The 19,959-nt window shown below is 45.2% G+C and overlaps 1 protein-coding gene across 6 annotated transcripts in view; it reads left to right on the top strand.

Annotated features, from left to right (window-relative positions):
- The window catches only part of GGACT (gamma-glutamylamine cyclotransferase), a 55,661-nt gene that overhangs the window by 18,703 nt on the left and 16,999 nt on the right, over positions 1-19,959 (top strand). For 2 of the 6 annotated variants that reach the window (XM_045283778.1, XM_045283779.1), the window contains one exon: positions 4,684-4,749. The exons of the other annotated variants lie outside the window; for them this stretch is intronic. The gene's annotated coding sequence lies outside the window, so the exon portion shown is untranslated. The remainder of the gene's footprint in view (positions 1-4,683; positions 4,750-19,959) is intronic. 6 annotated transcript variants of the gene reach the window in all.

The following is a 19,959-nucleotide window of genomic DNA, read 5'->3' as shown; positions in this document are numbered from 1 at the left end:
GCTCTTGGTTTCTTGTAATAGTGTTCTGTAGTTTTACCCATATAGATCTTTTGTTCTTTTAGTCAGGTATATCCCTAGGTATTTCAATTTGTGTTTGGCTATTGTGAAGGGTACCACCTTTTTGATCTCCTCTTCTGTGGTCTTATCTGATGTGTATAGCAGTCCAATGGGCTTCTGTTTGTTGATATTGTGTCTTGCCACTCTACCAAACTCCTCTATTGCTTCTAGTACTCCCCTTGTGGCGCTTTTGGGATTTTCCATGTATAAAATTATATCATCTACAAATAACAATAGTTTCAACTCTTCCTTCCCCAGATGAATACCTTTGATGTCTTTTCTTTGCCCTATTCTATTAGCTAAAACCTCCAGCATGATATTAAATAAGACAAGGGGCATCCTTGTCTGGTCCCCTTTTTCAGTGGGCTTGTGTTAGTCTTTGCTCCACTGACTACCACGTTGGCTGTTGGTTTTTAATATATAGCTTGTATTGTCTTGAGGAATTTTCCATCCATTCCTATCTTCTCAAATGTCTTAAACAGGAATTGGTGGTGGATCTTGTCGAATGCTTTTTCTGCATCTGTCGATATTATCATGTGGTTCTTATAGTTTTTCATGTCAATGTGGCAAATGATATTAATGGTATTTCATTTGCTGAACCATCCCCGCATCCCTGGTATGAATCCCTCTTGGTCATGGTGAATTATTTGTTTTACTGTATATACTTTTGTATTCTATTGGCCAATATTTTGTTAAGGAGTTTTGCACCGATGTTCATTAAGGATATTGGTCTGTAGTTCTTGATTCTTGTGGGATCCTTGCCCAGTTTTGGTATCAGAGTTATACTAGCTTCATAGAAGGAGTTCAGGAGTTTGCCGTCTTTTTCTGTGTTCTGCAAGAGTTTGTGTAGGATTGGTGTTAGTTCTTCCCTAAATGCTTGGTAGAATTCTCCAGTGAAGCCATCCGGTCCAGGGGATTTTGTTGTTGTTAATCCCTTGATAACCATTTCTGTTTCTTCTATTGCTATGGGTCTGTTGATATTCTTGACATCCTTTGGTGACAGTCTAGGGAGGAATTGTTTTTCCAAGAATTTGTCCATGTCTTCCAACTTGTCGAATTCATTGGAGTATAATCTTTCGTAGTATTGTGTAATTATCCTTTTGATTTCATTAGGGTCTATTGTAATGTTCCCTCTTTCATCCCTTATTCTTGCTATTGAAATTTGTTCCCTCCTTTCTTTGGTTAGGTTTGCCAGCAGTCTGTCAATTCTTTTTATCCTTACAAAGAACCAACTTTTAGCAGCATTAATTTTCCCCATAGTTTTATTTTCCCTCTCCTGAATCTCAGCCCTGATATCTATTATTTCTTTTCTTTTGTTATTAGTAGGATTGTCCTGCTGACTCTGCTCTAATTGTTGTAAATTTTGTGCCAGCATATCAGTCATGAGTATCTCTTCCTTTCTCAGGTGTGCAAGTATTGCTATGAAGCTTCCTCTGATGACTGCCTTTGCTTTGTCCCATAAGTTTTGGTACGTCATGTTCTCATTCTCATTGGGTTTCTAGAAATTTACTAATTTCATCTCTGATCTGTGCCAGTATGCACTCCTTTTGGAGTAGAGAGTTATTCATCCTCCAATTGTTTGCTCTTGTTTTCTTTGTCTTCCTTTTGTTGACTTCCAGCCTTATGGCACAGTGGTCAGAGAGAGAGGTCTGTATGATATCAATGTGCTTAAATTTATGTAGATTCGCCTTATGCTCCAGCATGTGGTTTATCTTCGAATATGTGCTGTGCGGACTTGAAAATAATATGAATTTTTTTCGTATTTGGATGAAAAGCTCTGTAAATATCTATCAGGTCAAATTGTCTAATTGTAGTGTTTAGATCTCTAGCCACTTTGTTGAGTTTCTTTCCCTGTGATCTGTCTTTCTCAGAGAGTGATGTGTTGAAGTCACCCATTATAATTGTTGAGGCTGTGATTTCTTTTTTTCATTTTTTGGAGTGTTTGTTTGTTTCATTTTTTTACGTACTCAGCAGATCTCTCATTCGGGGAATATATGTTTTCAATGCTTAGTGGTTCTTTGTCTACCATTCCTTTAAGCACTATATAGTGTCCCTCCTTATCTCTTTTTATGGTTTGCACTTTGAGGTCAATTTTATCTGAGATTAGGATTGCAACCCCTGTTTTTTTTAAATTGCTGGTTGCTTCGTATGCCTTTCTCCAGCCTTTGATTCTCAGCCTATTTTTGTCTGTGTGCCTTGAGATGTGTCTCCTGTAGGCAGCAGATTGATGGGTTGTGTTTTCGAAGCCAGTCTGCTAGCCTCAGTCTTATAATGCCTGAGTTCAGGCCATTGATATTCAGGGTTATCATCTCCATCTGCGGACTCTGTGATGTCATCTTATACCTTTTGTGTTGGTTGTTTTCCTACCTTCCTTTCTCATTAATGTGTTGTGCATGTGAGTGTGTGTGTGTGTGTGTGTGTGTGTGTGTGTATTGTTCTTGACTTCTTTCCATCCTTAAGCCAATGCTATATTGGACTCTGTTTTCTCTGTTTCCCTCTGAGTGTGGTTGTTCTATGTGGTGGTCTCTTATTTATGCTTGGTGAGTGTTGTTCTTCTGCCCATTCTGGGTTGGCAAGGATCTTTTGTAGGGCTGGGTTTCTTCTAACGTACTCTTTGAGTTTTTCCTTGTCTGTGAAGGCTCTTACTTCTCCATCTATCTTGAGTGATAATTTGGCTGGGTAGAGTATTCTTGGGTTTGTGTTGTTTTCCTTCAATTTTTGGAATATTTTACTCCACTCTCTCCTCTTATTCATAGTTTCTGCTGGTAGGTCAGAGTATATTTTTATTTGGGAACCTTTATATGTATGTGATTGTTTGTTTTCCCTAGCTGCTCTCATGATTTTCTCCTTTTCCTCAAAGTTGGACAGTTTAACTATTATGTGCCTTGGTGACTTCTTCTTGGGATTCAGTCTAGCTGGTCTTCTTTCATCCTCCTGAATGGTTGCCTGGTTTTCATTCGTTAAGCTGGGGAAGTTTTCTTCCAAGAATTCTCTCCCTATTGTTGCAGATGACTTCTTTGTTGTGTTTTCCTCCAGTAAACCAGTAATTCTAATGTTGTTCCTCTTCATAGCATCAGGCATAGCTCTTAGGTTTTCTTCAGCTTCTCTGATGATCTTATTAGATTTTTGTTCGCGTTTGTTAAAGTCTGCTTGGCTGTCCTCAAAGTCACTGGTGCAGTTCTCTGCTTCCTCCATTCGATTCTCAAGGTTCGTGTATCTGCTACTGATTTTTGTTATCTCTTCCCTACGTTCTTGTATTTCCCTTTGATGTATGGACTTTATCTCCTCTATCACTTCATCCTTTTTCTGTATTGTTTCCTTCATACCCTGTATGACTCCAAGCAGCATTCTGAAAATTTATTTCTGTGACAGCTCAATGTCTGCTTCTTCTATGCATGTGGTTATGTTTGGGACATCTGCCATTGCTTTTTGTTTCTCCTGTTTTTTCATTGAGGTTGTTGGGGCTGATTGCTGTTTGTGTTGTGTTGTTTCAGAGGAGCCAGGTGGCATGGCTCTCTCTGAGAGACTTGTAGGAATGCTTCTTCTAACAGCCTACAGCTAATTTCACTATGGAATTAACCTACCACTTTATCCTCCTGTGGCTTCCCGCTCAGGGGAGCGCCCCAGAAGTCTGGTGGGTTGCCTGCTTTGGTGTTTTGGAGGTTGGGCAGGGGTTCCTGCAGCAGTTTGGAATGTTTACGAGTATTGGCCAAGCTGCTGTAGGCCTTGTGAGGCAATAATGTAGGGGGAGGATGTTCCCTCAGCCACGTGGGACAATTGAGGAAAAATAAGAGCTCCCCCAGGCACACAGGCAGGAATTACCGTGTAAGAAGTTGGGCAGAGTATCCTCTGGTAGAGGTCAGCAGGCCTTTCCCCAGCCTAAGGCTAGCTGCACAGGGTGGGGCTGACCTAGCTGGGTGTGGTGCAGGCGTAAATGCCCTAGGCTAAGGGGAGTGGTCTGGAGATTAGCAGTGGAGTGTGAGAGAATAGGCAAGAGACACAGAGGAGGAAAAAAATGTAAAAAGTAAGCCTGCTGAGACTGTGTGGGGATAGAGAGAAAAGAGGGAAACAAAAGTAACCATGTAATTGAGCCCCGATACCTGCCTGTGGAGCTGCAAGTGTTTAATCCCTGCCCCGAGGCGGCAGCAAAGTGTGGCTGTGTTGAGAAAAAGCCCCTGCGCAGCCCCCCAAAACTGTGGGGGGATATAGAGAAGAGAGGAAAACAAAAGTAACAATGTAGCTGAGCCCGGATCCCACCCAGTGGGGCTGCAAGGGTTTAATCCCTGCCCCGAGGCAGCAGCAAGCTGTGGCTGTGTTGAGATTAAGCCCCCGTGCAGGCTCCAAATGGTCCCAGCTCTGGCCCAGACAGTGGCGGGGCTAAGATCAAGCCCTAGCCAGCCTCCACTGTGGTAAGCCAAAAGACCCCAGCCCCTCAAAACCTTGTGGGTCAGTGCCTACTTATCTTTATGATGCTCCTCCTGCTATCCAGCAGTGTTGAATTTTCCTCTAAGCAACTCTTCTAGGCTGATTTCTGCGGACTCCCTCTGGTATGTGTCACTCAGTTGCCATCTTCCCTGAAATCTCAATTCAAAAATATTTTATCGAGATCCCTTTCTTACGCCTTAGGTCAGACTCTCCAAAGACAAAGCAAGTAGCCTTGATGAGGGAGGCTATCAGCACGAGGCCAAAAAGGTATGCAAAGGATGCCCTGCTGCTTGTTTGTACCGAACACGGAAAGCAAAATTGTCCCAAAGCCATGACTGGTGACAGGTCAAGTTACACTGGTACGGGCAGCATTGTGGGGCAGGACTGGGATCTGTACACCACTGCAGATTTGAAAAGGTTATAGGACTGGTGCATTGGTTCTGGGGCACTTGCATCACCTTGGTCAGGACAGGACTCTAAACCTGCGACTCTGGTGATTTAATTTCTGTTAAGAGGATGTCAGGCAAGTCTCTGAGAACTACACTGTCCCTCCCTGGGCTGGCTTTAACTGGCATGAAGTAGATTTAAACTCATACCAACTCTATAGAACAGAGTGGAATTGCCCTTGTAGGTCTCAGAGACATAACTCTGTATCAGGCTGGCTAGAGGAGTCTTAATCTACATCAAACTCAGTCGGCTTGAGGGCAAAGTGTTTTACATTGCTGATTGATTATTAGGAAGAATCTGTGTTAAGATTGAAAATGATGTTGGAGTTCCCATTGTAAAATGTAGGCTTGCACAAGTCAAGTGCGTAGAATTTAAATTCCAATACACTAGAAAGTCATGAGAGTTGCAGTTGCGCCTCCATCTTCATCAGCACTTGATATGGTCAGTTTGTAAAAGAATTAGTCAACCTTATTAGTGTATTACTCTTATTTTTAATTAACTCCAATTGAGTATAATTAAAATTATATAATTATTTTAAAATAAATTACTGTGTTGACTATAGATTGTATATCTGTTATAAAAGTAAAGGTATATGATTTTTCTTATGCTTTACTTCATTTAAGTATAATCAACATGTTAAAAATAATTAAACCCTGAATATTACATAGGCAGTAGGAGTCTTATATAAATCTCACCAATTCACAAATCATACTACAAAATAGTATCTGAATACATGATGTATTTTGCTGTGATCCTTGATCATATGTATCTTGTGCATGTCCAGTTCCTATTTTTCTATTAGTAGCCAGCAGTGCCATGATTGCTTTTCTTATTTGTTGTGTGCTAGATTAGATGGATTGATGAATGGTTATTACATAAGAGCAATTTCTTTGTTTTTGTTTAAATAAATCATTTTGTAGGGACTCTTTCAGCTTTTATAACAATCCATACATCCATTGAATCAAGCACATTTGTACATATGTTGCCATCATCCTTTTAAAATATTTTCTTTCGACTTGAGCCTTTGGTATCAGCTTCTCTCTTTTTTTAATCCTCCCTCCCTGCCCTGGTGAGCCTTTTTAAGCTCTCATGAACACTGTTATATGTTGGATTGACAGTTTGAAAACTAACTGCTTCAGTGTGTCTGAGGCAGCAGTAAATGCTTGCATTTAAAAATATTTTTCCTCATTAGAGCATGTTGAGCTCAAGAAAGAAACATTTGAAAGTTTTGCTTGTGAGAAAAAAACCCTTCAGGTGATTTAGGAACGATTGTTACTGGCTACTAGCTTGAAAGTCTGGAGTGGACTAGTGGACTCTTGGATTAATTACCAAGATGCCCTGTCGGCATTGTTGTCCTTATGCCTTCTCATAAGTAAAGGTATAAAAGTCTCAGGAAACAAGAAGTTATTGATGAGAGAGGCCCCGTGTTTACATTCAAGTTACATCCATTAGTTGCAATAGTTAGAGCTTTCCTTTTAAAAACAAGAAAGTTGCAAGTTTGGGTCATACTTGTCCAGAACAAAGGGGAACAAAAGACACTGAAGACTCAAAGAAGAAACTGGCATCTAGGACATGTGTTTGTATAATCCACGGCTTCGTCTACCCTGAGACCAGAAGAACTAGATGGTGCCCAGCCACCACCACTGGTGGAACACAACACACGGTCCCAGGTAAGAGTGGAAGAACAATGTAAAACAAAACTCAAATTCTTAAAAAAAAAAAAAAAAAAAGACTAGATTTATAGGACTGATAGAGACTATAGGAACCCCTAAGAATATTACTTTGAGATAACCTTTGAACTTTTACTGAAATCATTTCGTGGGGGGAGGGATGTCATCCTCAGCTAAATAACACATTGGCTTGTAAAATCTCACCCATGAGTATCAGTCTCCTTTAAAAACTCCTCTATATGAAACCAAACTGCCCACCCTATAGCAAAGATGCAAGCATAAAGGGGACTGACAGCTAGCTTAATGGAAAGGGAACAACCAGAGAAAAATCATGAGAATGTTGATATGTTGGGAAGCAATGTAGTCTTCTACATCACTGAACAATCTGTCTAGAAATTGTTCGATGAGAACAATCATTTGTTATATAAATGTTCACCAAAAACATAATAAAATATTATTTGTAAAGCAAGGAGTGGAAATTACCATCATCTAATTGGATAGAATTTACTTTGAAACTAGAAGCTCATTCTGCCTTTTGCTCCTAAAAATTTGCTGGAGTGATAGATCTATCTTTTGTACCATAGGAAGGGATGCGAGAGAGAAAAACTCAGTCTGACAAAGAAACTCAACACCCCGCACCAGAGACTTGATTAGAACCGTGGAAGCAAAGACGGGACAGAGTGCTAGATGACCTTTTGATTATGGTTATGGTTATGATCTGAAGCCTCGGAGAGAAGGAGGTAGATTCGGTTGAAACTGTTAAAGAAATGGCATGAATTACTGTTGTGACACCATTTTTTAAGGTTAAACCTAGTATACAAATTGACCCTGAGGTTAATTATGATAGATATAAATGAGAAATAGTTAAGGGTTATAAAGATGTCAACCATTGGACCCATGTGTTAGTTTTTTTGTTGTGGTTTAAAAGCTTACTTATGGAAGTACTTTAAACTTCATGCTTGTTGATATTGTTTTAACGATATGCACACGTGCGTGTGTGAACATGGATAATGGAAGCATATTGGGGCTTTAACTCCCAGGTTTTAGAATACCTGACTAATACGCCTGCTGCCCCCTGGTGGCTATGTTTTAAACTGCATTTCAGAGTGAGGACTTCTGGATAGCTAGGGCCATTGTGCTGCCATATCAAGAGGTTTGAGAGGGAGCTCGAAGATTGGGTTTCTCTTTTCCGTTCTTCTCTTGATTACTGCCTGGATGATCTCAGGCAAGCACTTAGTTGGAGTAAAGTCTAAATTTGACTTTCTACAACTTTTAAAATGGAACTTCCAAAGTCTCCTCCGGTTTTGGCATCCCGGGATCCTTTTAGCAATTGTTGTTAAGTGCCATTGAGTCGGTTCTGGCTCATATTGACCCTGTGTCCAACGAAACAAAACACCACCTGGCCCTGTGCCATCCTGCCAGTTGTCCTGGTGTTTGAGTCCATTCTTCTAGCCATGGCGTCAGTCTGTCTGATGGAGGGTCTTCCTCTTTCTCACTGCCCCTCTGCTCTACCAAGTATGGGGTCCTTTTCCAGGGACTGGTCTCCCCTGATAGTTTAGCAATTACTACAGAGTAAAAATATTATGTTCCATGTTTCCTCCTTGAGCAGCTGTGTTTTCATAACCCCCAGAGATTGTTCAAGGAAAGAGGCTCTAGCTTCTACCTTGAATCTTGCTAAAGAGTCAGTCCTGGGCACCAGCCATTTATCTGTAGCATCATCAATAGTTAGTCATTATGATGAGCCGTCATTATTATGAAAGCTGAAAACTTACATCATTTTTCATATACAGAGCTTAATAATGCAGAAGAGGGGATATGCCTTTTTTTCCTGGTGCATAAAGGGGTAAACTTCATTGTAAAGGACACCCATCAGCCATGTCAGATAACTAGAATATGGCTGTATGGATACAGAAGTTAAAAAGAAACTGATGTTTACTAAACACCAGCTGTATGGCAGGCACTATGAGAAGAGATCTGTAGTTGATTATGTGATTATCACATAGAGGACGTCTGACCATCACCTACAGAGGAAGATGTGTGTGTGTGTGTGTGTGTGTGTGTGTGTGTGTAGTTGCAGCCCATTGTTACAGCCACGGTATCAATCCAGCTCGCAGAGGGCCTGCCCTTCCTCGCTGCCCGTCTCCTTCACCATGCATGATGTTCTTCTCCAGGGACTGGTCTCTCCTGACAACAAGCCCAAAGTACGTGACACAAAGTCTCACCTCCTCACCTTAAAGGACCTCTATGGCTGTACTTCTTCCAAGACAGATGTGTTTGTTCTCCTGGCAGTCCATGGCATTTTCAATAATCGTTACCAGCACCATAAGTCAAGCGCATCAATTCGTCTTTGATCCTCCTTATTCAATGTCCAACTTTCATATGCATGTGAGGTGATTGAAAATAATATGACTTGGGTCGGACCCACCTTAGTCCTCAAAGTAACATCCTTGCTTTTCAACACTTCAAAAAAGGAAGTCTAGTTTTTAAACCGTATGTTCCAGAGCTCAAATTCTTTTTAAAAATCCAGACTGCTTGAGATAGAGGCCTTCCCCAGAATAGCTCCCTGAGCGCCTCTGTAAACCTTGAACTGAAACTAACGGGGGAGGTCACCTGGTAGCTAAAGGTGGCACATGCCATCAAGAATGTTGCCAGTGAATACTTTGTATCTTTGAAAAAACTCAGGTGCAACAGTTGCTCTAATCCAGTGGTTCTCCACCTTCCTAATGCCGCGACCCTTTCATACAGTTCCTCGTGTTGTGGTGACCCCCCAACCGTAACAGTATTTTAGTTGCTATTTCATAACTGTAATTTGCTACTGTTATGAATCGGGCAACCCCTGTGAATGGGTCATTCGACCCTCGAAAGGGTCGAGACTCACGGTTGAGAACCACCGCTCTAAAGCAATGGTGAGAAGATAAGGGGACAGAGAAATCGCATGACTGGGAGCCCTGGGCTCCCTCCCCAACTCCCCATCTCCCACTCTTCTCCCTTCCCCAGACTCGAACACACATCATGGTGCAACCAGGGGCCCCACTTGCGAATGCATCTAGTTCTTTTCCGTTCCTCCAGTCACTTTATTTGGTTTTATTTTTTATTAATTACATACTTTTATTGGGGCCTCCTACATCTCTTATCACAATCCATACAATCATCCATTGTGTCAAGCACATTTGTACATATGCTGCCATCGTCATTTTCAAAGCATTTTCTTTTTACTTAAGCCCTTTATATCAGCTCCTCATTTCCCCCCTCCCACTCTCCCCTCCCCTCCCTCATGAACCCTTGATAAGTTATAGATTATTATTTTCATATCTTACATCATCCTCTGTTGCCTTTCACCCACTTTTCTGACCCTCCTCCGGTCACTTTGTACAGATGACGTCGCTGAGCATATTTTACCTGTATGATCTGTATCTTCATTTTTTGGACGGACGCATTAGTGTGGATACTCTTATTGAAGTGGCAGGCACCTAACATTAAAGCAACCCTTTAAAGCACACTCACCACGCGGTGCAGTCGTCACCACCATCCAGTTCCAGAGCCGCTTTAGCATCCCGAAAGGAAACCCACTATTGGGGAGCCCAAATCAAGCAAACCACACAAACCCATGACATTTCTGTCGATGCCAACTCTATAGGACCGAGGACAACTGCCCCTGTGGGTCGGCAAGGCTGACACTGTAGGGGAGCAGACTGCCACATCTTTCCCCATCGGGGGTCTTTCCATCAGCAGCCCAGCGCCTTAACCACTGTGCCATCAGAGACCTTCACTTCCCTTTTTTTTATCATTTCATTGGGGCCTCATACAACTCTTACCACAATCCATACATACATCAATTGTGTAAAGCACATTTGTACATTCATTGCCCTCATCATTCTCAAACATTTCCTCTCCACTTAAGCCCCTGGCATCAGCTCCTCATTTTCCCCCTCCCTCCCCCCTCCCTCATGAACCCTTGATAATTTATAATTTATAAATTATTGTTTTGTCCGACGTCTCCCTTTACCCACTTCTCTGTTGTCCGACCCCCAGGGAGGAGGTTATATGTAGATCCTTGTAATCAGTTCCCCCTTTCTACCCCACCCTCCCTCCACCTTCCCGGTCTCGCCACTCTCACCACTGGTCCTGAAGGGATCACCCGTCCTGGATTCCCTGTGTCTCCAGTTCCTATCTGTACCAGTGTACATCCTCTGGTCTAGCCAGATTTGTAAGGTAGAATTGAGATCATGATATTTGGGGGGGAAGAAGCATTTAGGAACTAGAGGAAAGTTGTATGTTTTATCGTTGCTACACTGCACCCTGACTGGCTCGTCTCCTCCCCGAGGCCCTTCTGTAAAGGGATGTCCAATTGCCTACAGATGGGCTTTGGGTCTCCTCTCCCCACTCCCCCTCATTCACAATGATGATTTTTTGTTGTGATGATGCCTGATACCTGATCCCTTCGACACCTCGTGATCACATAGGCTGGTGTGCTTCTTCCATGTGGGCTTTGTTGCTTCTGAGCTATATGACCGCTTGTGACCCCTTTGGTGGTCGAACGACCCTTTCACAGGGATCACCTGATTCATAACAATAGCAAAATAACAGTTATGATGAAGCAATGAAAATAATGTTATGGTTGGGGTCACCACAACATGAGGGACTGTAGGAAAGGTTGAGAACCACTGCTCTAGGAGATCCCTATGAGTTGGAATCAACTTGATGGCAGGAGGTATTTTTCATTCAACATTGTATTTTGATGGTCCACATCAGATATGACCATCTTTTTTCTTTTTTTACAATTCTGCACACACTATTCTCCACTACAGCGTTCTTCATGCACATGGCCTGGCTGTCCTGCTGGACTTTGACCAGGAAGGCCGAGCTTGTTTCTGACTCACCCAGGGCTCCCGATCGGTTGTCCAGCAATAATGAGGTAACGACACTGACAGCTCATATTTAACACTGAACATCTTTTCGTTTTTGGAAACTAGATGTCTGCTCGGAAGTTGGTAGGTGGCATTTATTTCTTGGTGGTCAGAGTGGAGAAAAAAGAAAATGGCCAATTTGAGAATTCTAAGGATGGGTGAAAGAATTCGGGGCCTGGGGTGGGGAACCCCTGCCTTGGAGTCAATGCCGTCTCATGGTGACCCTGTGGGGCAGGGTAGAACTGCCCCTGGGAGTTCCCAGCCTGCACCTCTCCAAACCTAAAAGCCCTGCTTTCTCCTCTGGAGCGGCTGGTGGATTTGAACTGCTAACCTTCTTGCTAACAGCACAACACTTAGCCACTACCTCACCAGGGCTCCTGACTTAGGGTGAGGAGGAGAGGAAGTAAGGTGTCATTGGGGCACTAAGCTAGCAAAACGGCAGGGATGGCGGAGGGTGACCTCGGATGAGAGGGATGCTTGCCTTTGGGCAGGAAGGAGTCTATCCAGTTTTCCAGGGACTAAACAGAGGGGAGGGGCATGGGCTAGGCCAGCGAGCATCAGGTGGCCAGTTTGGTGGCGCTTAGGCTACAACTTAGAGAGGACACTGGTGGGTCCACTCTGGTCTGACTCCCACCAGTGGCCTCCGCGCAGCGCCTGCCTGTCTGCGCTGGGAGCTGCCCGTGGCCTTGACCCGGAACAGATTTCCATGTGGATGCTGGAGAACAGAAGCCACGAGTTTGGCAGCCTGCACGCCATATGCGGCTCTTTCTGCACAGACATGGGGCTGTACCGTATTCGGATAATGGTGATTTTGTGTGTGAAAATAGACTCACGGCTCACGACTCATTGGGAGGAACAGGATTGCTCTGAAGTGTGCCGCCCTGGGTCTAGAAAGGAGCGTGGGCAGCTACCTGGGAAACTCACCCAGGTTGAAACCTGATGGCCTGTGGGGGCGGAGCGGGCCAGGCCCTGGGGAAGGGTGCTTACAACCACGGGATTGAGTTGTAATAGGTGTGGGCTGGGTCGGGAGGGGCGACCCCTCAGGGCCAGGGCAGTGGAAGGTGATCCTGAGGTTTTCAGCTGGGCTACGGTGCCCCACCCCCCACCATGACAGGACGCAGGGACAAGACCTGATGGAAGGGAGTTGAGTAGAACCCCGTGAAGGGCGCTGGGTGACTGAAGGGGACCCTGAGGTGCAAGAGATGGGAACCTTGGGCTGGTGAATTGTCAGGCCTGTAATTCCTAGTGTGCACGCGGGTTTTATCCGCCTAGGATCTCACTGCCCTCCAGTCGGTTCCAGCTCCTGGTGTTGTCAGGTTCAGACTCCGCAACCATTCTACAATCGCACCAGACACTCTCGGGCCTGTGCCAGCCTCACCCCGGTTGGTTATGTGCCAGACTCTGTGACAATCGTCTCCTGGAAGGCCTTCCTCTTTATCGCCGCCCCTCCACTTTACCAAGCATGATGCCCTTCTCCAAGGACTGGTCTCCCCTGACAACCTGGCCAAAGTACATGAGAAGATGCCCCCCCCCCCTTTGCCTTGAAGGAGCATCCTGGCTGTCCTTCATCCGAGACTCATTCCCAAGAAAGGTTAGCTAACAGAATGGGCAAAGTATCCCCTCATCGCCCCTGGTCTTAGGTCAGTAAGACGATACAAACTCTGCTTGCAATCCAAGGTGAATAACTTGGGCTCTGCTTTATTTTTTCATGTTTGCGGTGGGGAAGGGAGGGGGCCACTTTCAAACTCTACAACCGAATTACCCAGATGCAGGTTCAACTCTGCTACTGACTAGCTGTTTGACTTGGGGCAAGTTCCCCTAAGCTATCCGAGTCCCGGCTTCCTCTTGTGTAAAACAAACCCACTGAGCTGCTCCGCGCACAGTCTTGGAAACCTCCGGAACCTGTCTCCTCTGCTCACTATGAGTCAGAATGACTCCATGACAATCGGTTTGCTGTGTTCATTTTTATCACTAATAGAGACATTGTTCTTATATCAGAAAGAGAGGCTTTGGAGGAAATAGAGAACAAAGGTCAAGGAAAGTTTGTAGTAACTAACATAAGAAGTATCCCTCGACATCCTGAGAGTGAAGCTGAAATGTTCCAGGAATATGTTAACCTTTGATGAGACAGGCGCGTGTAGCTAAGAAATCACCCACGAGGACGGAGTGAAAAGTCAGGGGGACAAAAGAGGCGAGTGTGTCTTGGGGCTGTTTAAGATGAGGCCTGTGTCTCTCAGGGCAGCCTGGGGGTCCTGTGCTGGTGAGGAAGTGGAACCCCTCCATCTGAGCCCTGGGCGACCAGAGGGGCCACAGCCTGGGCTACCGGAAACACTGGATTTCAGAAGAGTTTGACCTCTTTTTCCCCACACATACATCATTCTTATTAGATCACAGGGCCTGGCTCTTTAGAAAATACATCCATTGTACTTTAGGACATGATGTTCCAGGAACACACATAGACTCACCAAAATCTTGGCCCCACGTCTAGGAAAACAAAGAGAGATTATGTGAGGAAACTCGAGGAGAAGCGTCTCTCGGGAAAACCTGAGGCAAGTTTCAGGGGCCTGGCGGACTCACGTGATGGCAGAGATGTAAGAGTCCTGGATCTATGTCAGGTTAAAACAATAGAAACAAATATTTGTCTCATAGGCAATTCTGTGCCTGAAACCAAGTGTTTGATGTCCTCGTGAAAGCCTCACAGGGGCCTGGCTGGGGAAGAGATTTTTCACTCAGAAATGGAGTCTCAGATCAAGGAGGGAAAGCGAAACTGCACAGCTAGTAAATGGAAGGACTGGGATTTGAACCCAGCCAGGCCTGTGGATTCCAGGCTGCCTCTGGAAAGGCAGTAGGGTAAAGCTCCCTTGGGTAGAAGCTAAGAACAGAGAACATTGGAAGGTGGGGTGGAAAGGGGAAACTGATTACAAGGATCTACATATAACCTCCTCCCTAGGGAACGGACAACAGAAAAGTGGGTGAAGAGAGACATCGGGCAGTGTAAGATATGACAAAATAATAATAATTTATAAATTATCAGGGGTTCATGAGGGAGGGGGGAGCAGGGAGGGAGGGGAAATAATGAGGAGCTGATACCAAGGACTCAAGTAGAAAGCAAATGTTTTGAGAATGATGATGGCAACAAGTGCACAAATGTGCCTGACACAGTGGATGTATATATGGATTGTGCTGAGAGTTGTATGAGCCCCCAATAAAATGATTTTTAAAAGGGGGGGCATCCTGGCCGACTCCCATCGTATTCCAGGGGAGAGGAATGGAGCAGCCACGTTGGGAAGAAAGATGGTCCCAATATCATCGGCGTCCGGACACACTACAGAAAAAAGCCAACAGAACCGCGGTAGATGAAAGCCTTTTATTCAAGGGCTGATGTGTGGTTGGCTTTAAATATAAATAGCTTCACTGGTTCACAGCCAATAAAATTCATTCATTTACTATTTACGTGAAATGCAGTGAATTTGGACCTGAGTATATGCTCATGCAATCAAGAGACAGGAGGACATCATCATCCCCCAAAGGCCCCTCAGGTCCCTTTGCCCCCGTCTCCTCCCTCACCCCCCTGAGACGGCTCCGTTGTCCCTGTGTCCTGCCTCTCCCAGAATGTCTTGGGAATTGAACCATGCAGGATACAGTAGTTTGTGTCTGGCTTCCTTCACCTAGCACAATTCAATTGTGATTTCTCTCTGTTATTTATATCTGTGTCCCTTAGTTGGCTTCGGCATTCTTGAGTTGATCAACATTTAGTGTGTTGGTTGTTGGAACTATTTTGGATAGACAGCTAAAAGCATTCGTGTATAGGTCTGTGAGTAGCTATTTGAATTTAGTTAGCTTGCTGGCTTGTATGGTAAATGCTTTTTTAAAAAAAATACTTGTGCCAGTGTTTTCCAAAGTTGCTCTACCATGTGGCTTTCCCGGGAGTGACGTAGGAGGGTTTCCGTCATCCTTCATCCTTGTCAGACTATTAGTCGTCTTCCCAGTCTTAGCCAGGGTAAGTGTGTATGTCTCTTACATTCCCCTAGTGACTAATGGGAAGTCCTGGTGTGGTAGCAGTTACAAGTCGGGCTGCGATGGGCAAGGCCAGCGGTTGGAAACCACTTGCCCCTCCGAGGGAGAAAGACGGGGCTTTCTACGCCCATGAACAGTTGCAATCTCGGAAACTCACAGGGGCAGTTCTGCCCCATCTCCGGGCTCGCTGTGGGTCGGCATCATCTCGCTGGCAGTAAGAGTGCTGAATACCTAATGAGGTTGAGCGTCTTTTCGCCTGTTTATTGGCGATTCAGATATAACTATCTTCTGTGGCAAAGTCTTATTTTCAATTCTGTGTCCATTTTAAAATTGGATTGTTTTCTTCTGACTGGCTTGTCAGAGTCCTCTATAGATCCTGGAGACAGATTCTTGAACAGTTACAGTAGAATCTGGGATTGCCCAAACCCAGCTGGACTTTCTGGGTCTTGCAAGCTCCCCACCTTTGACAGGGTGCAGGCCCACTGCTTTGTGGTCACTCTCTGCTAGTGCAGAATCGTTCACCTTTTCATCCCAGCCAGGGGCAGCTCGAGGACATACTTTCCAGAAGTTTATCCTAAGCTAAGGTGACCAGACGTCCCGCTTTTTAACAATTTTTCCTGTGTCCCACAACGTTTTTAAAAAGTCCCGATTTTTGGAAAGAATGCACGACAAGCTAGGGTATACGGTTTTCGGCTGCCATGTGGCTATTTCACCAGGATATGAGTTTTATCAATGGTGTCCCGCTTTACCAATGTTAACATCTGGTCACTTTATCCTAAGCTGTGTTTGCCTCTTGCCTTCTCTCTTTGTCTTTTTGTCTTGTTCACTGTGGTTTCCTGGGAAGTCTTGCCCTGGAATAGCAGTTCTTTATTCTTTCATTTCAAATCTTTTGTCAGTGTTTTCCAAAGTTTGCGTCTCACTATCATACCAGAAAATGTAGGAATCATATCGCTTTGATCTGCCAGCATCATGAGAAGACACCTCTGTAACCAGCACGGCCAGTGCCTGGCGGTCTCCTGGCGCCCATTTCTGGTCATCGCTCCCCTCCTGACACCTGGCAGCCTCGCTTCGTCCTGACCGCTTTCTGCCGCCGCCAGTGTGGACAGGAGTGCTGGGGGTGTTGGTGCTTAAGCATTCAATTATGAACCAAAATAATACGTTTGAACCCATCCAGCAGCTTGGTGGTCAGAAGACCTGGTAATCTGCTGCCCCCAAGATGACATCCTAGCAACCCTGTGGGACAATTTTCCTCTGTCAAGTCAGAATCAGGGACTCGTGGACCCCGCATAGCAACACTGCAGGACATGCCACGGTGTCCTGCTTTCTGTCTGACTTCCTTCGCGCCGCGTTGCTGGGCCAGCCTTGTTACAGGGTGTGCTGCTCCGGAATGGGTCTGCCATTGCTGTTGTTCTAAGTGCTTTCAGAGTGGTTCCGACTCAGTCACCCTCCGTCCAACAGGACGAATTGTTCCCACGTAATATTGGACACATCTCCTGGGAAGAAACCCGGTCAGGAAACCCCTTCTTTCTTTGTAGGGTGTACTAGTGCCCGGGGTAAGGTGTGTGGCCCCCGAGGGTGCTTCTAACCGTGATGCCACCAGCATGCAGCTCCAAGACTTCATTGTAACAGGATCTGGGGGGTGGGGGGGTGGGGGCTCTTGGGGCATAAATTCCTGAACTTGACGATAATAACAATCATTATTATATTTAAAAGATAGATATATAGTGTGGAACAGAATACAAAATTTGCGTGAGTTTTGAAGAAAAAACCACCAAATTTCATAGGCACCAGTTAAGCTTCTTCAGAGTCCTCTCCTCCTCCCTTGGGAGGCTGGGGTGGGGGGTGGGGAGGGGAGGTGGGTGGTGGGGAGAGGAGCAATTTCAGGAATTCCAGCCCTCCCTCAGGTTAGGACAGGATGGCCAAGGGTGCAAGGGTGGAGTTCTTGCTTTGGGGGCCCTTCCAAATGATTAGGGCATCCTGGTGGCCCTGTGAGCCATGCACTGACCCACTCACCACAAACCTAACACCCGATCTCAAGAAGAAAGCAGAGCCCTTCCGCTCCCAAGAAGGCTTGCAGCTTGGACCCCGAGGAGCTGCAGTACTGCTCTGTCCTGCAGGGCCGGATGATCCGAATCCACCCGATGGCTGGAAGTTGGCTGGGGTTTGTTTGTTTGTTTGTTTTTCTAATGACTGGCCAAGGGTTGCACATTTATTAAGGGGCTTCAACTGGGACTTTGGTTTCCCGTAGATATTTCATGGCTTTTGAAACATTATCCTGTGGGGGGGATCAGTCTCCACCTCCACCCCACCCTCCCCCTGCCGCCTCTCTCTTAGTGCATTCCTGAGATCAAGTGACATTTATGAAAACCAAACGCGGCCAAGCATTAGAGATGGCCGTTCGTCGACGTCCACGGGTGAGGGCAGCGGGGAGACTTTATTCCCCAGCTGTTTACCTGTACCGCACAGTTCCGTTGTGTTTGTTTTTAATTATGAAAGGGATTAATCAGTCAAGGGAACTGGCAAAGCTCTTGTAGACCACCCCAGCCCACCCCAAAAAATACGTGGGTTTTAAAAATATTTTTCTATTTTTTAAATGTTGTTAAGCTCCTAATGAATCTACTTAGATTATTCAATTAAGAAAATGGCTGAGTAGGCACAACTGTATCTTCGCTGTGTCCTTCTCTCTGTCATGATTGAAATACTTAAGAACACTATAAACTTAAAAAAAAAGTCTCCTTAGTAAAATTAAAATATTGTTCTGTCGTTCTCCGAAAGCAGTTTACTTGAGAAAGTACTTGAAGTGAACGCTTTAGTACCTAGATGCTTTATTACCTAGAAGGCAGTAAACATTTTAAAAGGGGGGTTTGCTATCCCGGGAGAGCACCAGGGCTGCCTTCGGAGTGCTCTTTTAAAAGCCGAATTCGGACCACACTGTGCGTGCTCCTCACAGGCCGGTCCTGGGCTCCATTCACCGACACCAGGGAAGCCGGAGCTCATAAACCCTCGGGTCAGACGGGTGTGTTGGCCCTCAGCCTAGCAGCCCGGTCCTTGCCTTTGTCAGCTGATCACAACTTTTAAATGGGCCTCTCTGTTTTGGATGGAAGCAGAGTATGTAATCAGGTCAGATTCAATTAGCTCCATGCAATCTAGTTTCCTAGGGAGCCCCACACTCCACCTTGACATATTTTTCTGGGGGTTTCGGACTCTTGGCTGCCGCTGGCGAACCGTGATGAGCTGTGGTGGAGGACTAGGGGGATCTGAGTCATGGATCCGCTTGGTGTTGAGCATTGACAAGCGTGTTTGGTAACATGCCATTAATTTCCTCCCCTACTCCCATCCCTCCCTGTAAGTCAGCCTTGCCTTACCTTACCTCACAGCTGTTTCCATTGCATTTGAACTTGGAGTAATCCTAAAAGCACTGAAAGAGCCTGAATGCCTCAAGGGCAGATCAAATAATTGAAGACAAATCAACCACCTCACAAGTAATTTTCACTTGTACGCTTTCACTTTTAAATGGCATTTTCTTTTTGAGGATGTTTAAAAGTGGAACACTGTGTGTGCGCATGCGTTTGATGGGGATGACCCTTTCTGTGTCCTAGTAGAGGGTGTGTGTGTGAGAGAGAGAGAGAGAGAGATGGGGATACCAGTCCCTTTGATGGGCTTCCTCCCGTGCTTCCTGCTTCCATCCCTCCCCCTTTGCTAACCCTGGGAACCTTGTCCTTGGCTGCACGTTGCCCTTTTGATCTGCCGTGTTGATTCTTCTACCACAGGGGTGCGCTCAGCTCCCGACCTGAAGGCTAGGGGTCACCACCGTCTTGGGGAATGATATTTGCAACATATGGTCATTGTGAGGGCAAACCAGTAGTAGCTGTCGAGAGAAGGGCCGCCGAAATGCCCAGCCCACCAGAAACTGGGTTTGGATTATTCCTGGGGCTGCTGACGGCTGTGGGCACAGAAAACCAAGCAATTGCAGAAGAGAATGGCTTTGCAGGCGTTTTGTAACACTGCTTCTCACTCAGATGTGAATCCCAGACACCCTAGTTCTTACTTATGAAAGCAAGCCAGCGACATAGATAAATGTATGCAGACACATACATTCATGATATATCTAGCATGGTGAGTTAAATTTAAGAAAAGAAACCAGTAGTAAGCACAGCCCTGCATTGTGTTCTGCTGATTTGTCACCCGTTAAGAATGGCCTGTTGACATGGAAGAAGCACACCAGCCTGTGCGATCACGAGGTATTGAAGGGATCAGGTATCAGGCATCATCAGAACAAAAAATCATATCACTGTGAATAAGGGGGAGTGCGGAGTGGAGACCCAAAGCCCATCTGTAGGCAATTGGACATCCCCTTATGGAAGGGTCACGGGTAGGAGATGAGCCAATCAGGGTGCAGTGTTGCAACAATGAAACATACAACTTTCCTCTAGTTC

This window comes from Echinops telfairi, unplaced genomic scaffold, assembly GCF_000313985.2.
Source record: "Echinops telfairi isolate 266 unplaced genomic scaffold, ASM31398v2 ScPeMD7_7467;HRSCAF=8505_0, whole genome shotgun sequence".
Taxonomy (NCBI): Eukaryota; Metazoa; Chordata; class Mammalia; order Afrosoricida; family Tenrecidae; genus Echinops; species Echinops telfairi.
The sequence above is the reverse complement of the archived record's forward strand: the minus strand, read 5'-3'. Positions and strand labels throughout refer to the sequence as shown.